Here is a 21,055-nt window from a genome sequence, read left to right on the forward strand (position 1 = left end):
CTTTGGTCTTTTCTGAAGTTCATTATTGTATACTGACACTCGGGGAAAACTACTGAACTCAAGAGAACTACTTGGGTGAGTAAGGCAAGAGGGGGAGGCAGGAAAAGAATATCAGAATAGCAGATGCAGTCCAATAAATTCAGCACTGTTGTACCTTTACTTTTTAATGCTGCTATTAGATCTTTTTAGGTGGCATAGTGTAAAATGCATCTGCTGTTTGGACAATGTCACTCTTAGGCCTGGGAATGAAATCCCAGCCTACTCTCCAAATGTATTCTTTTCATATCCCTCTGGTGAGTGCTGGGGAAAGCCAATCTTTCCTTTTGAAGTTAAAATTTATAATTTGATTATTTCACAAACCAAACAAAACCCCTTACTTTTTTCTGATTCCTCATTCATCCTCCATGTGGGTAATGATAAGGAATTACTTTATGTAGATCTCCAACTGGCCTATTAAAACACCTCCCTACGTGTTGTTATTACATGAACTTAGTTTTCTAGATGATCTCAGATGAAGGACAAATTGATGGGGGGGGGGGGACATTCTATAGTTCCTTGATAATATGCACAATAGCAGGGCTTTTGTTTTCTTATTGCAAGAATGAGAGTCTAATTACCTTTTGAAATTCCAAAAATGTCATATTGACTACAGTATTTTTTTAAACAACATCACATGTGCCGAAGTTATTATAGGATAATGAGCAATTTTAATCTTGCTTAATAAAAGCTTTTCACAGGGCACTTTAGGGGATCTGTATATAAGTGGTTTTACTAAACCTTTTTTTTTTTTTTTTGGCCTTTATTCAAGAGTATGCAAATCCCACTAGCTGGCAGCTAAATAGAGAAGTCAGAAGGGCACAGCCATGGACTTAATTATGTAGTAACTTTTCCTTTTTTTAAAAATAGTGTCTGATTAAAAGAAAAGAAAATTGAATTCCACAGGTCTTCTTTGCACTAATTTGAAACAGGAATAAGGGGGAGTATGTTGAATTCATCATAGGTTTATTGTCCCTGGGCAAAACCTTACTTTCATCCGTCTCCAACAGTTTGAACCCATTTGAATTATTGCACTTGATATAACAACAAAAGCAGTTTGGAAAAATATATTTTTAATTTTGATTGGTTTTCTTGAAAGGTAAATAGGAGTTGGAAATTATTAGCACAATATACTGTAGATCAAATTAAACTGAACTTGAAAAGCAGAATTGTAATAAAATATTGAGGACTGTATCAAATTACATTGCCTATAAAGCTTCAGAAAGGGCCATGCAAATCAGGGGTCTGATCCTAGTCCCATTCAAGTTGATGGAGGAAGAAGGAACAGGTCCAAATTAACCAAAGCTAAACTGGACCTTGGTAGGTATAGTACCTCTTGATTTTCTGCCTTAGTAAGGGCCTGGTCTGAACCTCATGGAAGTAAATGGAACTAGTTCCATTTACTTGAATGGTCTTTGCATTAGGCCCTTCTAGACGTTGGGTAAAACATCTCAAAAGGTTAGGATAAACTATAAAAAGTGGGGTTTCTAATCTTCCATGATTTCCAGGACTACTTGGTTTTGGCATGGCCAGGATACTTCAATAACAGCCAATATTAGACCAGGTTAAGCGGTACTGAGGGGATCCGTGCTGTTCCCAGTGAAGTGAATGGCAAAACCTTCATGGAGTTGAATGGTACAATATTAGGCCTTATGGGCTTAATCCTGTGATGTACCCAGTGCTTTCAACCCCCAGACTTCATTGGCAATTGAGGGTACACTGCATTTACCAGATCAGTCCCTCAGTGAATGAGTGGGGTCCTGTGAGATGCTAAGCAGCTCATGTGTGGTCCTAACTGTGGCCTCCAATATCTATGAGGGATGAGTGGAGTTGAAAGTTTGTGACATAGTGCAGGAGGCGCTCTAGGATCAGTCACTAGAGCAGATGCTCAAAATAGCTCAATAGATATGGAAATCAAGCTCTGTACCATTTCCTTATGGCTTTCCTAGCCATCACCGTGTCACACAGAACAGCTAAGTTTTGCCAGCTGACCAGAGTTTCATATTTCAGACTTAATAGATCTGAGTAGCAGGTTGTCCAAAGATTCTAATGTGAAATCTCAAACATACTTTTAAAAATAAGCCTGCCTGTGTGCTATTTTATATTATTGGTGCTAGAAACATGAACACTAAAGGATTCAAGGCCATGACTAATCAAATAAGTATTACTTTATTTTGCATCAAGAATGAAACTTGCAATCTACTCTTTAGATGTAGACTTTTACAGCTAGCTAAAGATTATTTACTGCTTTCTCTTTTTCAGGTGACTGCACTAAAATTTTGTGGATTTCATTATAAGGGTGGTAAGTAATATTCTCTCTTTTTATAATTAATTTGAGGTTTAAGTTAACAGCTAGCTTTTACTGAGATGTACGAATGGCCAGTTCTCCTCAGCCATCGGATTTGGTGGTCTGAGTCTTCCAGTCTTTCATGGATATGTTTCCGTATGTTCATCCAGTACCATTTCTCTCTGTCGTCTGTATTTTTTTTAAACCTGATTACTTCTGGCTGAAGGGCTTCTCCTTCCTCCAGGTAATTTCTAGAGTGTCTAGCTAAGTATTTTACAGTTTCTGGTACATATTATGCCATCACGTTGGGCCTGGGTAGGGGATTGCTGTTTCCTATTCAGACCTGGAATTATTTTCCTGAAATGGTTGAATTAATAGGGTGTTTTAGCTTTGTCATGTTTAAAATCTTTCTTACACTTTTTTTTTTGCTAATGTGGATTTTCTGCTGCAGAAATAGCTTTCTTATTGGCCTGTATACAGTACTCAGGAGAAGTAATCTCAAATGTGTTAGTTTCTTGGACAGCAATATCTGTTTTAGTCTGTGTCCCCTGAACCTTCATGGTCTGGAAGTCTTTCAGACACTCACTGAGCATACACTGCTTTTTTAACTGCTGCTCTAAAGGAATCTTAGTGCGGCATGGGTTGTCTGGCTTTCTCATTCTGGCCTTACATGCTTCGGTTTAGGCTTCTAAATTAACTGACACTTTAGCCTCTATGTAGATTTTACATTCTACTGTAGGACAGAGAAATCAAGCAGTCCTATTGCCTTTCCAGTCTGCTGGCATAAAATGGAAAATATCACCATCTCCTCCCCTCCCCCCCCCAAAAAAAAACAAACAAAAAAACTAACCCAGTTAAACTTTTGAATTTATACTTATTTCCAGGCTGTAGAAATATATGGCTTTTTTATAATTGAGAGAGAAAGCTAGCCACTTTATGAATTAGCAAAATAAATCTTCAGGTGCAGTGTGGTTTTAGTAAGATCTTTTATCTGAAGTGGTTCACCCATTCCTAGGAGGAGCATGCTACTGCCAACACCTCAGTCTCAAGAATTTATTGTTTGTAGATTGAAATGTGTTACTGCTTCCTGAATTGTGACATGGGAATAACATTTTTATGTGGGCGTTTGGGGGAGTGCCAAGGAGTTATATAAATATTAATTTAGTAAGTGTCAAAACACCCTTGTGAAGTAGGCAGGGCAGTAGTAACAGTATCTCATTTTACAGATAGGTAAAGTATATTTTAGTAAAACAAATCAGTCATATCTATTTTTTTCTAATTAGGCTTATCAAAAAGTTTCAGAGTTAAGTGAGGTGGCTATGGGGCCTGTGTATACTTTGTGTGTACAATGCTGACCTCCCATAGTAAGGCATTTGGATCAAGTCATGCAGCCCTTACTAAAGGCCTGGCCCAGTGCCTCGTGAAGTCAATGGAAAGACTCCCACTGATTTTAACAGACATTGGATCAAGCCCACTGAAATCAATTGAAGGATTGCCTAAATAAGGATTTGGAGTATTTGTCCCTTTAGGACACCTACTACAGTAAGAGCATTTGGACTTTCAGAAGGCCTTTGGAAAATCCCTAACAAGAAGTTACTGAAGAAACTAAGTAGTTATGATGTGAGAAGCAAAATATCATCCTGGGAGGGGTGCCATAAGGACTGGTGAGTGTATATATATTAGGGCTATTGATTAATCGCAGTTAACTCATGCGATTAACTCAAAAAAATTAGTCATGATTAATCACAGTTTTAATCACACTGTTAAACAATAGAATACCAATTGAAATTTGTTAAATATTTTGGATGTTCTTCTACATTTCCATATATATTGTATTCTGTGTTGTAATTGAAATCAGCGTATTTTTTATTATTATAATATTTGCACAGTAAAAATGATAAACAAAAGAAATAGTATTTTTCAATTCACCTCATACAAGTACTGTAATGCAATCTCTTTGTCGTGAAAGTACAACTTACAAATGTAGTTTTTTTGTTACAGAACTGCACTCAAAAACAAAACAATGTAAAATTTCAGCGTCTACAAGTCCACTCAGTCCTACTTCTTGTTCAGCCAATCGCTCAGACAAACAAGTTTGTTTACATTTTCAGGAGATAATGTTGCCCACTTCTTGTTTACAATGTCACTTGAAGTGAGAACAGGCGTTCTCATGGCACTGTTGTAGCTGGTGTCGCAAGATATTTATGCGCCAGATGTGCTAAAGATTCATATGTCCCTTCATGCTTCAACCACCATTCCAGGGGACATGCATCCACGCTGATGATGGGTTCTGTTCAAAAACAGTCCAGAGCAGTGCGGACCGATGTCTTCATTTTCATTATCTGAGTCAGCCACCAGCAGAAGGTTGATTTTCTTTTTTGGTGGTTCGGGTTCTGTAGTTTCTGCATCAGAGTGTTGCCCTTTTAAGACTTCTGAAAGCAAGCTCCACACCTTATCCCTCTCAGACTTTGGAAGGCACGTCACATTCTTAAACCTTGGGTCGAGTGCTATAGCTATCTTTAGAAATCTCCCATTGGTACCTTCTTTGTATTCTTCCAAATCTGCAGTAAGTGTTCTTAAAATGAACAACATGTGCTGAGTCATCATCCGAGACTGCTATAATAAGAAATATATGGCAGAATGTGGGTAAAACAGAGCAGGGGACATACAGTTCTCCCCCAAGTTGTTCAGTCACAAATGCAATTAACACATTATTTTTTTAACGAGCGTCATCAGCATGGAAGCATGTCCTCTGGAATAGTGGCCGAAGCATGAAGGGGCATATGAACATTTAGCATATCTGGCACGTAAATACCTTGCAAAGCCAGTTACAAAAGTGCCATGCAAATGCCTATTCTCACTTCCAGGTGACATTGTAAATAAGAAGAGGGCAGCATTATCTCCTGTAAATGTAAACAAACTTGCTTGTCTGAGTGATTGGCTGAACAAGAAGTAGGACTGAGTGGACTTGCAGGCTCTAACATTTTACATTGTTTTATTTTTGAATGCAGGTTTTTTTTGTACATAATTTTACATTTGTAAGTTCAACTTTCATTATAAAGAGATTTTACTACAGTACTTGTATTAGGTGTATTGAAATATACTATTTCTTTTGTTTTTTTACAGTGCAAATACTTGTAATCAAAAATAAATATAAAGTGAGCACTGTACACTTTGTATTTTGTGTTGTAATTGAAATCAATATATTTGAAAATGTAGAAAACATCCACAATATTAAAATAAATGGTATTCTATTATTGTTTAACAGTGTAATTAATCGTGATTCATTTTTTTAATCGCGTGATAGCCCTAATACAGGGATCGACAACATTTGGCACGTGGCCCGCCAGGGTAAGCACCCTGGCGGGCCAGGCTGGTTTGTTTGCCTGCCGTGTCCTCAGGTTCAGCTGATCGCGGCTCCCACTGGCCGCAGTTCACCGCTCCAGGCCAATGGGGGCTGCGGGAAGCAGCGCGGGTTGAGGGATATGCTGGCCACCGCTTCCCGCAGCCCCCATTGGCCTGGAGCGGCGAACTGCAGGCAGTGGGAGCCACGATTGGCTGAACCTGTGGACGCGGCAGGTAAACAAACTGGCATGGCCCGCCAGGGTGCTTACCCTGGCGGGCCGCGTGCCAAAGTTTGCCGATCCCTGCCCTAATATATATTAATGATCTGGAGTGAGCAGTGGGGTAGCAAAATTTGCAGATGACACTAAATTATTTGGGTTATTCAAGACTAGAAAAGATTGTGAGGATCTTCAGAGGGATTTAATCATGTTAGGTGAATGGACAACACTATGGCAGATAAAATTCAGTGTCAACAAATGAAAAGTAATGAACACTGGAGGTTATAGTTTGAATTACTCATACACCTTACTAGATTCTAATTTAATTTTATTGACTCCTGAAAAAGACATGAGCATCATTGAGGATAACTCAATGAAAACCTCAGCTCAATGTGTAGCATTAGTCAAAAAAGCAAACAATACGTTATGATGTATAAATTATGGGTTGCACAAAATTACAGAAGAAGTTATAATGACATTATATAAATCAGTGTTACACCTTCATGTAGTATACTGAGTTCAGTCTACCTATTTCAAAAAAGAAATTAGTAGAAATAGTGGGGATTGAAAAACGAGCAACAAGAATGACTAAGAACATGGGGAAAGTTTCATGTGCACAGTGTGACAAGATTTGGACCGACTTCTATAGTGGTCTGGAACTGTTCAAGAAAATGTTTTTAGTTGGAAAATTCTGATTCATTAAAACCAAGACTTTTTTTGTGGAAGCATATCATTTTTGACTAAATTTTCATCAGGAACGTGTCTTGGGTCCAAAATGGAATTTTCTGTGTGTGGGGGGAAACCTCAGAATAGCCCACTCACCTGGAGTGTGGACAACTCAGATTACAGTCCTTGCTCCAAATCAGGCTTGCATCTGACTCTCCCACATCCCAGGTGAGTGCCTCACCGCTGGGCTATAGTGTCAGTCTCTCTCTCCCTCCCCTCTCCTCCATGAATATTTAATTATGTACACAGAGTGGAACAGCTCCAAGAAAGACTAACTATTGGCTATGTTTGGGTGGAACTGGCAAATTTTAAATTCTGAACTCTGTACATTTTTCATGAATTTCTTGTTTTCCAGCCAGCCCTACTGACCGCCTTAGAGAGGAGATGAATGAGGCAATATGTTAAAAGCATACAAAATAATGGATGATATTGAGAACAGAACTAGGCACATTAAGAGGGGGGTTTCTGTTTTGCTGAAAAATACAGATTTGGGTTAACTGAAACATTTTGTGAAATTGTGTCTATTTTGTCAAATAGTTTGGGCCTTAAAAAGGGGGGCGGGGGGAAATTGCAGTGTCAAAATTGCTAATTTTTGACTTTTTCTTTTTCAGGTTAGCTTCAGAAGGGAACTTAGTCACTATTCAGAAAATGGCGGTGGTGGTGTTTCTGACCCTCCCCTATACTTAATATCCCACTCACCAGGGATGTGCGAGACTCAGGTTCAAATCCCTAGTCTGGGGCAAGGACTTGAACACACATCTCATAGCTCTCAGAGGAGTTCTCTAACCACTGGGCTATTAATGCCTGCACCACCTCCTTGGTTATTATGAATGGGACCTAAGTCCCCTTGTGAATTTAGCCCTTCACGTCCAAATTTCCTTTGCTTTTACTTACAAAAACAGTTAAAGATGTCTGAAATGTTTCGCTCAACCTCAAACTAATTTTTTTCCTGACTTTTCAATTTGTCAAAAAATTAGAAAAAATATTGTTTTGGGTCAACTTGAAATCAAAACATTTCAGAATTTTTAGTATGGCCACCAAACCGAAAAATCCATTATTTGCACTGCTGTAGTAGAGAAAGAAGATCAGCAGCTTCTATTTTCCCTGTCTCAGAACACAGTGACATTCACATAAATTTAAAGTGGGCAAATTTAAAACCAACAAATGGGAATATTTTTTTCACACAATGTACAAGTATCCTGTGCAATTCATTGTTACAGGTCAAGAGGTCAAGAGTTTAGTAAGATTAAAAAAAAAAGTATTTGAAAATCAGATGGATAACACAGTGCTGCCTAAACTTTTCCTGTCACGTCCCCTCCCTTACCAGTAATGGAATCTGTCCACACACCCCTCCATTACTGCACAGTTGGCTCAGCAGAGGAGCTTGAACTGAAGGTGGAGTTGAGGGCTGAACTGGGGACAGTGGAGAAGCTAGGTCTAGAGACAGAGCTGGGATGGAGCAGGGGGTGGAGTGGAGCTGGGGCCAGCCGGCACGGGCGGAGCTGGCTTGGGTGGCATTCCCTCCCCTCCCCACCCCGAGCAGGCTGGCCCAGGCCCTGCCGTGAGCCCTCCCGAACGTTCCTCCATGCCCCCTAGGGGGACATGCCCCACATTTTGGGACCACTGGGATAACAAGAATATCTAGAGTTATAGCAAATAATAGCAAATAAACAAATAAACATGAATAAGATCTCTGGAAGGGATATAAATCCTTCTGCTTGGGGCACAAGCCAACCTCTAATTATTTGGGGGCAGGAGGAAGTTTTCCCTGGAAGCAGGTTATTCCATTACCACTGACTATAGGTTTTGTTTCAGCTGCCTGTGGATCAGCGAGGACTGCCCACTGTTGGAGACAGGATACTGGGCTATATGGACCATTAGTTTGATCCAATTTGGAGCAAGCAGAGAAAGCTGAAAGAAATATGGCTTGGGGAGCTCTGGAAGAAGGTGTGGACTGGGGAATGATACTGTAAATAAAGAAATCCCCATCACATAAATTAAGCTTCTGGTTTGAGAACATCTGTTAACAAACTTCTAAATTTTTCATAAATTGCCTTCTCACCCCTGCCTGTTTTCTTTTTTCAAGAAACCTTGTTATTGGTAATTCACTGTGCCTCCTGTAGAACTTTAGTATGCATTCAAAACAAAGCCTTGACAGGCCCCATGTAAATCAGGTACAGCTGTTTCCTAAATCCAATCATTCTTGCCTTCTTGTTTTCCAGTAATTACCTTGTCTACAAGAAACACTGTACTCCCCTGTTGTGCCCCTGAGCATAGTGAGAAAGTGTTTCTAGTAGCTTGCTTACTGCTGATAGGTCTGTGGATTTTTACATCTTCCTTACATCCTAAATAAATACTTTAGGAGTTTCATTTACTTTACTCAAGGTCATCGATATTCCCAGTGCTTTGGAGGAAGTTTTAAATGAATATATCCGGTAAAGGTCTCTCTTGCCATTTGCCTTCAGAATGCGGAGAGCAGGGATCATTCTCTTTTAGGCCCTAGAGTCTTGTCAGTAACAAGTTCAGATGCTCTAATTTCTTGATCACCTGTTTTAGGGTAATCATAATTTCTTTGTGTGTCTTCTCCTTCCTCTCCTGGGAAATGTCTGCCTGTTTCTGTCATCTTATCCCTTTTTTTAAAAAAACAATAAGACAAAGAATTAATTTATCTTTTTTAGCAATCTCTGTCTTTTCAGTCAATAAATTACCTTCGTCTCTGTCAGAGGCCCTCTTGTACCCAGTCACATCATGTTCCTTACGTAGTTGGAAAATGTCTTATTTATCTGAAAATGTATGATAGTCTTTTAATGTATACTTTTTCTGTTTTAAGTTTGTTACACTTTGTCTATAGCTGTGAACCTCATATAGTCGTCTGTTTAATTGTTACTTTTATCCATTAATACAGTGGCATTTACAGGACTATCTGTGGTCCTGATTCTGGCCCCTATCCAGCAAAGCACTTAAGCACATACTTAACTTTTAAGCACATTAGTCCCATTGACTGTAGAGCCTTTGGTTGTACTTTGAGGCCTTCCTGTGAAAGTGGACCTACCCGCTGAATAACTTGAGGCTTATATGTCATTTTCTGGTTACAGAGAGATGCTGTTCAGTTAAATTGGAAAAAGAAAGCCCTTCCTGGGCCTCTCTCCTCTTTTCCACCCCTCCCCCACCCGCCCTCCACACAGTTATGGTTGCTTGATTTAGAAGGGTCTGGGTTTCGCTTCATGGAAAAACGTAGAGTAAAAAGACATATTTACTTATTTACCCTAGGGCCAGATCCACAAAGGGACTTAGGCATTGCATTGCTAGGTGTTGCAGTGCCTAACTTTTAGGCCCTAGCCACGGGCTGGAATCCCCAAACCCTCGGTTAGTTGCCAAGGCTCCCTATAAAATGCATGGGGAGAGAGGCATCTGAGAATGGGCCACGCAAAAGCCAGAACACTAGGCAGGGACCTGCCTAAGCTAGCCAATAGCAGAGTCTGATGAATGTGCTAAGCCTCCCAGGGAGTTTAGGTGTCTATCGATCCTTGTGATCCACAGCTGAGAACCCGCTCTTGGGGTCAGGTGCCTAAGCTGTTTCTTGCAAGAACAGTGGTGGTGCACAGAGAAGTCCACACAAAATGGCAAGGGGGACGTGGGAAGGGGTAAGAGAAGAAGACTCCCTTATAACCTTTGGGTTATATGTGGGAGTTCCTCCCTTTGCCTGATGTGGAAAAGGGATTTAAATGTTGGTTTGCCACCTCTCAGATAAGTGCTCTAACTACTGGATTATAGAGTCACTCACACTCTGGTCCACTGTGTATTTAATCCAAGTAGAACAACTTCAACAGGAGAGACTGAGAGAGCCCTGCATCAGAACAGCCTATAATTCAGTGGTTGTGGCACTCACTGAGAGGTGCGAAACCCCTGTTCAAATCCCTTCTACTCATCAGACACTTGGAGGAAACAAATCCAGGCTCTCCCACATCCCTAACCACTACCCCCAAAGTTATAAGGGAGGCTGCCATTGCCTCCTCTTCCCCAACCTTATAGATATTTAAAATCCCCCTTGATGCCTACATTTCCACCATTGAAGTTCTCTAGGTGCCTAAGTTTCTGCCTCTGGACATGCACACTGCTGCCTCAGGCAAGCATCTGGACACCTATCTCATATCTAAGCCCCAGTAGGATCCTCAAACCAGCTGAAAGTAGGTGTTGACCCACCTGTCTTACTTGTGGGGCCCAATTTCATAGAACATGCATAATGCCACACACAATGGTGTGGGAAGAGGGGAGGAAGGCAGCATTCTGATTTGATAGTGCTCCATGTTGCTCTTAATTTGCACTGATGTAATGGGTCCAAATGTGAAAGGCAATATAGAACTGGGGCCCAATGGAAAAAATATGGGTCTGATTTTTTTCTGACTGTTCTAGTTTTATAATGATGTTACTTCACAGATCCCATTTGAAAGTACTATGGTGGTACTTGCACTAAAATAATTAAGGTAAAATTTGTTTAAGATACCTCATTAGTATGTCAGTTCCTCATGCAACAGTGACTGGGCGGTAATATGTAAAGGGCCTTTAATCATTTTTTAATGGGATGCCAGGTGTATTTGTGTATCCCTCAGCACAACTTGCCACCAGCCTACAGCATATTCAGTACATATCACGGCACTTGGAAAACTGTCAGGGATTCTAGTTATAGATCACGAACAAAAACATTCCATATTGATTCATGTGCATTTCCAAAATTTGGAGCTGTGTGAATGTTGTGTCACTTATAATTACAAAGAATGCCAACTGTATTTGCTTTCTGTGAGACCTCTTTGCCAGGTTATGAGTAATACCATGTTGTACATTCTATATTTTGTGTTCCAAGTTCCTCATTCTGCATTCATTGTTCCAAGTCATGAATTCTGGATGAGATGCATGCAAAATAAATGTTGCATAGTTTATTACCTTAATTTTTTTGAGCAAGTCTCAGCTAAAAGAGCAAGTTAATTTATATGAAAACATATAATCTAGTCCAGTAAAATTGACCAGACATGATTACCCTTCTTTTTCAATTAAAGCTTTGTTTTGGATAGGGATGCTGGTGGATAACTAAGTTTTCTCACTTTTTTTAAAGCTTTGGCTGTGAATGTTCAAAGGGACAGCAAAGCCTGCACTGAGGACCACCCCGCTAGACAATACCTTGTCCAAAGCAAATACTCAAGCACCCTCCTGTAGTTTCTAACATAATTTTGTTCAACCTGTAGTTAAAAATCTCTGGGCTATGGACATTCCATCAGTTCCATGATGATAGAATTTTGGTCCTAAGCTACAAAGCAAACAATTTTTGTTTGTCTTGCATGGTTGTGTACTGTTTTTAGTGGACAATGGGAGTTGCCATATTGTTTTGGATTATTTCCCCCCCCAAAATGTTTAGCTGTGGATGATTTGTTCACAGCATACACACAGAGCAGTCAGATAAAAATATCTGGAAGATTGCAATGTAACATTACTTTATTCCTTAAAATTCAGAATAACACACACAGACCAAAAAGAAAAAGAGAAAACAGGCTGCTCCCTGAGGCAGAAGGGCACAACACACCCCACCTTGCTCTAGGCTGACTCTTTACAGATTGACTGCTGAAGACCCAGCTCACATGCTTCCTTACAGAGCCCCCTAGCCTGCAACCAGGACCAGGAAAACCCCTGAGAATTTAAAGTAATAGTTGTAATTTTAACAGTTTTCAATACATGACAGATGTTATCATAAATTAATAGTTCTTGTCAGGATTGCTCTACTTTCCTATTCCAGAATGTGATACCAAGTTGTGTTTTTAAGTCCTCTGGTACTTTTTCAGTTCTTCATGACTTTTCACATATAATCTCTTCCAAAATCCTTCTTATTCTCCATCTATCTATTTGTGAACTGAAGAAATGAACTGAAGCCATTGATGGACAATACAGATAGAACCCTACAAAGCCATTCTTTAAAAGGAAGACAGTATAGTAGGGTGGCAGGCTTTATCAGCTTGTCTACATTATATTTACTTTCCAAAATTTCCCACAATTGCTGCCACAAATTCATTTCCACTGGTGGTAGTACATGTAAGTGTGCTAGTGTCTGCAAGGCACTAATGGTGGCGTGTGTTTCAGTCAACCTATTATTTTTTACTATTTATTATTTCTATTGCAATAGCACCTAGTAGCCCCTGATATGGAACAGGATCCCATTGTTATGTACAAACACAGAACAAAAAGATGGTCCTTGCCTATTGTCTGATCTGCTCTGAGCAGGGTTAGACAACACAGTAGTTAAAATACTGGTGGCCAATCTACATTAGAGTTAGGTACAAAAATATAATGTTCCCTGGTTTAGCACTGAACAGAGAAGCAACTACCACAGACACATCTCCCAGGATGATCAAACAAACAGATCTTTGTAGCAGCTTCCCCAGCAAGATATCACTGCTTGCATGACAGCCGACTCCATTCAGGTCACTTCCTGATGCTTGCCACAGCTGGGTCCTACTGTTACTACTATAACAGTGCTTATACCAACGTAGCTTTTTCCCATCCAGGAAGGAGAATAGGTTATACCAGTATAAGGCAATTAAGGAATCAGCTGAACATGAGATCCCCCTGTGGCAAAAGAGCTATTGTGATCGTTGGATGCATAAACTGGGGAATCTCAAGTAGGAGTAGTGAGGTTATTTTTCCTCAGTATATAGCCCTGGTATGACCACTGGTGGGATACTGTTCTCATGTCCACAAATCAAGAAGGATGTTGATAAATTGGAAAGGATCAGACAAGAGCCATGAGAATGACTAAAGGATTGGAAAACATGCCTTATAGTGATAGACTCAAGTAGCTCAATCTATTTAGCTAAACAAAGAGAAGGTTAAGAGGTGACTTGAACACAATCCATTAGTACCTACATGGTACTTGATGACTGTCTCTTCAATCTAGCAGACAAAGGTATAGCAAGGTCCAGTGACTGGAAGTTGAAGCTAGACAAATTCAGACTGTAAATAAGGTGTACATTTTTAGCAGTGAGGGTAATTAACCATTGGAACAATTTGCCAAGGCTTGTGGTAAATTCTCCATAATTGGCAATTTTTAAATCAAGACGGATGTGTTTTTTTAAAAGATATGCTTTAGTTCAAAAGGAATTATTTGAGCAAGCTCTATGGCAGTGGTGGGCAACCGCACGCAGCCCGTCAGGGTAATCCACTGGCGAGCCCCGAGACAGTTTGTTTATATTGACCATCCGCAGGCACGGCCACCCGCAGCTCCCAGTGGCCATGGTTCGCTGTTCCCGGACAATGGGTGCTGCAGGAAGCAGCGGCCAGCATGTCCCTGCGGCCCATGCCGCTTCCTGCACCTCCCATTGGCCGGGAATGGTGAACCGCAGCCACTGGGAGCTGTGGGTGGCCGTGCCTGCGGTTGTAAACAAATTGTCTCGTGTCCCGCCAGCGGATTACCCTGATGGGCTGTGTGCGGGCCGCAGGTTGCCCACCACTGCTCTATGGCCTGTGTTATATAGCAGGTCAGGCTATATGATCATAATGGTCCCTTCTGGCTTTGAAATCTATGACTCTGTGCTCATATAAGTGTTTTGTACTGGTATAACTATTGCAGTTTTTTAAAAAAAACACACACACTTCTTACCAAAATAGTTATTTCAGTTTAAAAACTGTGTGTAGACAAAACCTTAGTAATTATAATGCAAATAATTGACCAGAGTTATAAAGTAAGTTTTGAGTCAAATTAGTAACATTTAACAAACACGAATGGCTTCCCAAAGTTAATAACATTTAAAACATTAGCCTAAAGTGTTTTTAATATATAGTGAATTACATTCATTCTTGATAATGCTTGGATTGTTTTTCTAGTCGGGTACCAAATGCAACTTTGCTGGGAATTCATTGTGTTGGCTAATGAGGCTAACTCTTATTTATGGAGTATATTCATAAGTACTGAAGTCATTTCCCAGAAACATTTTTAAAATATTTTATTACATCAACTTTCCACTGTACCATCATAGCAATTTTGGTTAGCAGGATGGCAAAAATGCTGGAATGTCAATAGACGTCATGAACCTGGGCTAATTGGTAGACTCTGCAACCTCCATTACATATGCTGTGGAGATGACCTGTACATTAGTAAAGTGCCCACATCCAGTATATTCTGATTTAATTCTGGTTTTGTTCCATTCCCAACTTTATAAAAGTGAAGGGAAAGGTCCCATATTGGAAGGCTTGGTGTAAGGCAGTGATTGAGACACTCAAAATAAGTTGCATATAAGGACTGCTGGCCAACAAAAATCCAAACCTGAACAAATTACATTGTTGAATCCCAAAGAGAAGGCATGAGTTGGATAATCCATTAACAGAAAAGTTAAACATTTCTTGGATAGACGTGCAGTTCTGAAGGGCTATTTGGGAAAAAAAAATAAACCCCATTTTAAGATAGATACGGAGAGTAGACATACTATGAAAACCTATGCAGAAAAGAGCCAGGAAACTAGAGACCACTAAGTCTAAATTTATGCTGAAATTACTTATAGACACTGGGTCAAATTCATTCCTGGTGTAAATCAAATTAGAGACCATGAAACATCTGGAGTAATATCATATGTGCTAATAAAAACCTAAACAGCCTCTTTCATAAGGGCTAAATCTCGTCTGTATGAATGGGGTTGATTTTTTTTTCAAAGTAAAACACAGACCAGAGGAGTGAAGGATAAACATAATCTCTCATGATTGCATTTCATAGTTATTGACACAATACTTTAGAGTAGGTTTATGTGTCAGATTAGCATGCCCATCAAAAGAAGACATCATCTAGAATGGAGAAGGAATTGGTTAAGTGATCATGGGCCAAGTGTATTGTGAAAGGATATACAGTGCAGAAAGGTCAGGGAAGAGGAAAATGAGAGAAGCCTAAAAATCTGTCTTGGGTTTTTAACTTGAATGATTTACAGTCTGCAGATGACACACAAGTAATTCAATATCGGAGGTTCCCAACAGGGAAATTCTTGTTCTCATTACATGAATCTCTTTTTTTTTTTGCACGCCCTTGAGGAGACAGGATTGAAATTTGAGGGGACATCATTTGAAATGATGGTGGAAAATGCAGTCGATATTTTATTTAGCTTTCCCACAAACCCAAACCAAAACAAAAATTTAAATGCAATGGGAGGGAGAGGGAATTAAACTCAATTTGTAATATTGTTTTAAAAAATTAGGTGAAAGCTTGTAAGAGGCTCAGATATAATAGTGCTAAGTGTAGTGTAAAATCAAAGACAAGTATTAGAGATGGAGCCCAACCTATGGAGCCCTGGATCTGAAACAGCATTGTGTTGTGTATTAGGGTTAACTTTATTTATGTAGTTTATTCATCAGTACTGAAGTTAATGGAACTACTCACATATGTGTGCCCTTACATGCTCAAGCCTACTTTAGTACATATGTATTTTTGAAGTAACAATAAACTCCATTTAAGAAATAGGCTTTTATTCATGTAAAACTCTCTGTTGGAGCACCACATTTCAAAGGTGCAGCGGCAGCTCCAGGCACCAGTGCTCCAAGCGCGTGCCTGGGGCGGCAAGCCACGGGGGACGCCCTGCCGGTCCCTGCGAGGGATGCAGTCAGACAGCCTTCGGCGGCATGCCTGCGGGAGGTCCGCTGGCCCTGCGGCTCCGGTGGCAATTCGGCGACGGGTACGCCGAAGGTGCAGGACCGGCGGACCTCCCACAGGCGTGCCACCGAAGGCTGCCTGACTGCCATGCTTGGGGCGGCAAAAAATGCTAGAGCCACCCCCGCAAAGGTGATAAGTATTTGGTTTAGGCCTGAACACTGAATTTTCAGCCTGTGGTCCTCCTTTTATTTGGCTGTTATACTGATCTATATTTGGCCTCTACTGTTGTTTTTTAATGATCATGTGCCATTGTCTCTGTGTCAGCTGCCTCCCTACCATCCATTTGCAATTATTGTTGTGCCACTTTGACTCAAGAATGCATGAATGTCAATAAGTTTGAAATCAGTACCCCTAAGGTTTGGAGATTCAGTTCAGCTAAATATTTAGGCTCAGAGGAGCACTTGTAACTCATCTCTTTGGCCTACACGTCAGAATGGAAAACTCATGAGAGCAGGCTTTCTTTCAAGATTTCCAGTACTTTCTCTTTCAGGTTGGGCTAGAAATATCATTAGAGCAGATTTTCTTATGGTATTAGTGTGCTTCTACAAAATTAAATGCTTCTACTGTATGAAATCAAGAAAGGTAAGGACAGGTGAGAATGGTAATTTTGCATAATTACATAGGAAGCCACTAGAAATGGTAAAAAGCAACAGAGGGTCCTGTGGCACCTTTGAGACTAACAGAAGTATTGGGAGCATAAGCTTTCGTGGGTAAGAACCTCACTTCTTCAGATGCAAGAAGAAGTGAGGTTCTTACCCATGAAAGCTTATGCTCCCAATACTTCTGTTAGTCTCAAAGGTGCCACAGGACCCTCTGTTGCTTTTTACAGATTCAGACTAACACGGCTACCCCTCTGATACTAGAAATGGTCTAATTCTGTATCCATGTCATGGCACTCCAGGGCAATTCTGTACACAGGGCAGATGATACAGCTGCAGGCCCAAAGTGTGCTATAAGTCAATGGCTTTAAACCTTTCCAGACTACTGTACCCCTTTCAGGAGTCTGATTTGTCTTGTGTACCCCACGTTTCACCTCACCTACTTGCTTACAAAATCAGACATAAAAGTAAAAGTGCCACACCACACTATTACTGAAAAATTGCTTACTTTCTCATTTTTACCATACAAGTATAAAATAAATCAATTGGAATATAGTTTATAGAGCAGTATAAACATGTGGTCTATATGAAATTTTAGTTTGTACTGACTTCGCTAGTGCTTTTTATGTAGCCTGTTGTAAAACTAGGCAAATATCTAGATGAGTTGATGTACCCCCTGGAAGACCTCTGCGTACCCCTGGTTGAGAACCACTGCTGTTAAGTTACCAGTATTTCAATGAGTAAAAGACTTTGCTAACAAAGATTTGTTCACATCTACTGTATGAAATGTTTTAGAAGTGCAGGTTTACTGGTAAAACAATATTTTGAATCAACACAACTGGACAGATAAAGATCACATATTATAAGTTAAGTGACCAGGACCAAGCTGTTTCCTTTAGCATGATTTGACAAAACCACTACTAAGTATGGCCTCCAAACATTCAACAGATCATTAGATACTAGGCTATGTGCATTACAAAGATAGGTGAAACCATTACACTAGGCTGAATTGGAGCATATCACTTCTTTCCAATTAAAAATCATTTTGCAGCATTTGTTTTGCTGCACTTTTTTATTGCTTTCTTTGCAGATTGGGATTCTTTAGGATGTACCATATTGTCACTTCAGATGGAGACAGAGAGAAACCACAACACCTTCAATGTAAGCAAAACTTTTTCCCATCTACCAAGTGTCACAACAGACAAAAGAGCTTTGATCACTTTCAGTCTCTTTTAACAAGGACTTGTTTTAATTATAGAATGCTTTAGCTGTTACTACACATTTGCCTGGCACAGTTGGCATATGACATCATTTTACAAAAGCTTGGGTTTCTTTAGAACATTCCAGCCCTAGGCTGCTGCTGTTAGAACTAAAGAAGCAGCATTATTTTCAACCAACGGAAGAAGGTGTCTTTTAAATTAGAGCCAATAAAAATAAGAAAGTAATCCAGAGCCATTCCCAAGTAATGACCACAAGGCAAGAATCACCCACTGAAGACAAGTTCACATTCACTATTGCACCCATTTCTGGTAACCTCATGACAACACAGAAACTTTCCCACTCCATCTCAGAAATAAGGGGAAGATAGAATTTCCAATAATCCCAACACCAACATTAACTTTACAATCTCCTATTGTTCTCTAGAAAAATTGCTAGGGAATGTTTTTCTTTCCTAGCACTGTGATATGCTGTACAGCATATACACTGTAGTTTAAATACCAGATGAAGTCAGTATAACATGAAAGGAAACCCACTACTCTCTCATTAATAGTGAAGAATAATGTCTGTGTTAGTTAGCTACATTATAATCCTAGGTAAATCGTACTAATGGGGTAGCTGATTTCTATCAATAACTTTTATTTCATAAAACAAATGGCCCTTACAATGTAAAACCACATATTTGTTGTGAAAGATTTTCTGAAAATCATGCAAAGGCCTTGTAAATTATATTTAAATAGTTCTTTTAGGGAATGGGATATTTTCATTTTTTTTTAACTCTAGTGCTATCAAAACTAGTCAGGTTATTTCCCGCCCCCTCGTCCCCTCATAATGTCTATTGACTTGGCTATTTTTATCTAGCACAATTTAGTGAGATGGAAATCTCTCATTTTCTAATTTACCACAGAACGTATAAATAGAGCTGGGATTATTTTTGTGTGACAAAAAATGCAGTTTCCACCCAAAACTATTTATGAATTTGACAAGAATTCACCAAATAGTTTTAGCCAATTTTTTTAGGGACCTGACTGTGAATTGGCACTATGAATGACAATGAATAGTCATTGGGTCAGGGAAAGAATGAGTGACTCTATAGCCTGATGGTTAGGGTACTCACCTAGCCCCAGTCTTTGCTCCAGTCATGGATGGCGGAACCGGCAGGGGGGAGCTAGTGCCCCCTCAATGGAAATATCAGGGGGAAGGATCTATGTTTCTGCCCCCACCATATACTTTGGAGCTGAGAGTGGGACCTAGAAGAGGGACTGGAAATTGGAGTGGTGCTGGGGAGTAGATCTGACTTCCTAGCTCAGCCCGGTCCTACCTTCCAGCCACTGTGAGTCGTGGCAGAGACACCCAGCCCAGGGGATGAGCAAGAGCATGTGCATCAGAGACTGGGATTGGAGACAGGACAGGACACTGGCACCTGAAAGGGGGTGTACAGGGTACGAGCTGCTAAGGTGGAGGAGTGGAAGCACAGGGCCCCAGGCACCAGCTGCCATTGGAATGGCAGTAGAAATTGTTGGGATGACCCTATCCAGCTGCCCTCCTCAAACCCTGAGTCTCAATAGCTCCCCAGTGGTCCCCGTTATATCCCTCAGCCCACACCTAGTCCTTTCACAGGGAACTTCCGTGCCCCCTGCTCCAATGACTATTGAATTATTTTTACAGAGTGGAACAGCTTCAAAAGGAGAAATTGAGAAAGACCTGCCCTAGAATATCCCTGTGGCTAGGGCACTTCCTGAAATGTTGGAGACCCAAGTTTAAATCCCTTTTCCACATCAGGTAGATGGGGGAACTGGTATCCCACATCCTGGGTGAGTGTTCTAACCACTGGCCGAAAGGTTATAAGGGAATCCAGTAGTGCCTGAATATATCCATTTTGGGTCAAACAGGTTCTGTTTTGTTTGACCTGAAATTGATTGATTCACCAAAAGGTTTTGCAATTTTTGGATTTGGTTGAACACAAACAGAATTCTTTTCCATTTTTTTTCAGAGCAGCCAGTGAACTGAAAAATGAGTTACCCACCCAGCTCTATGTATAAACCAATTACTCTAGCTTAGCATAGTACAACTACAGTAGTATGATGACAATGGTACCATAGTTTAAAATTAAGGTTGAATTGCAAACTTTGTTATAACCTCCTTAGTTCAATTACTCATAATTTTCACAAATTCTGTTTGGAATAAAGCTTTCAGTCTTGGTCTTTGACCAGAGATTTTATGGTTATTTGGGTTTTTTTTGAGTCGTTTAGCAAAAGTAGTGTGTGTAATTAAGAAACAAACAAACATGCAAATCTCTCATTCAATCATGGTATTTTTTGTATGCCCATCAGGCTTGATTCTGCTCCCTTTGACGTCAGTGGTGCAGGATCAGACCCATGGTATCTATCTATACCTGAATCAAGGGCTCTATTTTATAGCTTTGATTGTTTTCTCCTTAAAGTCACATTATCATGACTTAAAAACATATGTATTACACTTCAACTCAGTTTTTTGCATAAATTAGAATCTGTTATCCTCAAATTATGTAACCGAAGGTCTAATCTTTCTGGTGGTTGGAATTATTTTGTAATGTTAGCCTGTCCTCTTTCATATTTATATAATTCCCTTTCCAGAGTTTGTCTATTGCTTATCAGTATATTTTCCCCAGCGTCCTTCACCTTGAACTACTTTTGGCGATCTATAGGAGTTGTCTGTCTCAGGGCCCTATTCTCTTACTAACCCTAGTGGAAGTAGGAAAAGACCCATCAATTTGTGATAAAACTGATTTAAGGTGAGTATGCTTGCTGCTGGTTGTATTTGATTTTCTCTAAAAAGCTTGCTGGTTCTCCAGCTGGTAATTTTTCTCATGGTAAGGCCCAACAATTCTTGAATGATTTCTCTTAATAGCAAGTGTTACCAAGCATTTGACAGTCAAGTCTCATTTTTTTCAGATCCATTGAGGAAATACTAT

The sequence above is a fragment of the Terrapene carolina genome, unplaced genomic scaffold (genome assembly GCF_002925995.2).
Source record: "Terrapene carolina triunguis isolate 2854851 unplaced genomic scaffold, T_m_triunguis-2.0 Scaffold182, whole genome shotgun sequence".
NCBI lineage: Eukaryota > Metazoa > Chordata > Testudines > Emydidae > Terrapene > Terrapene triunguis.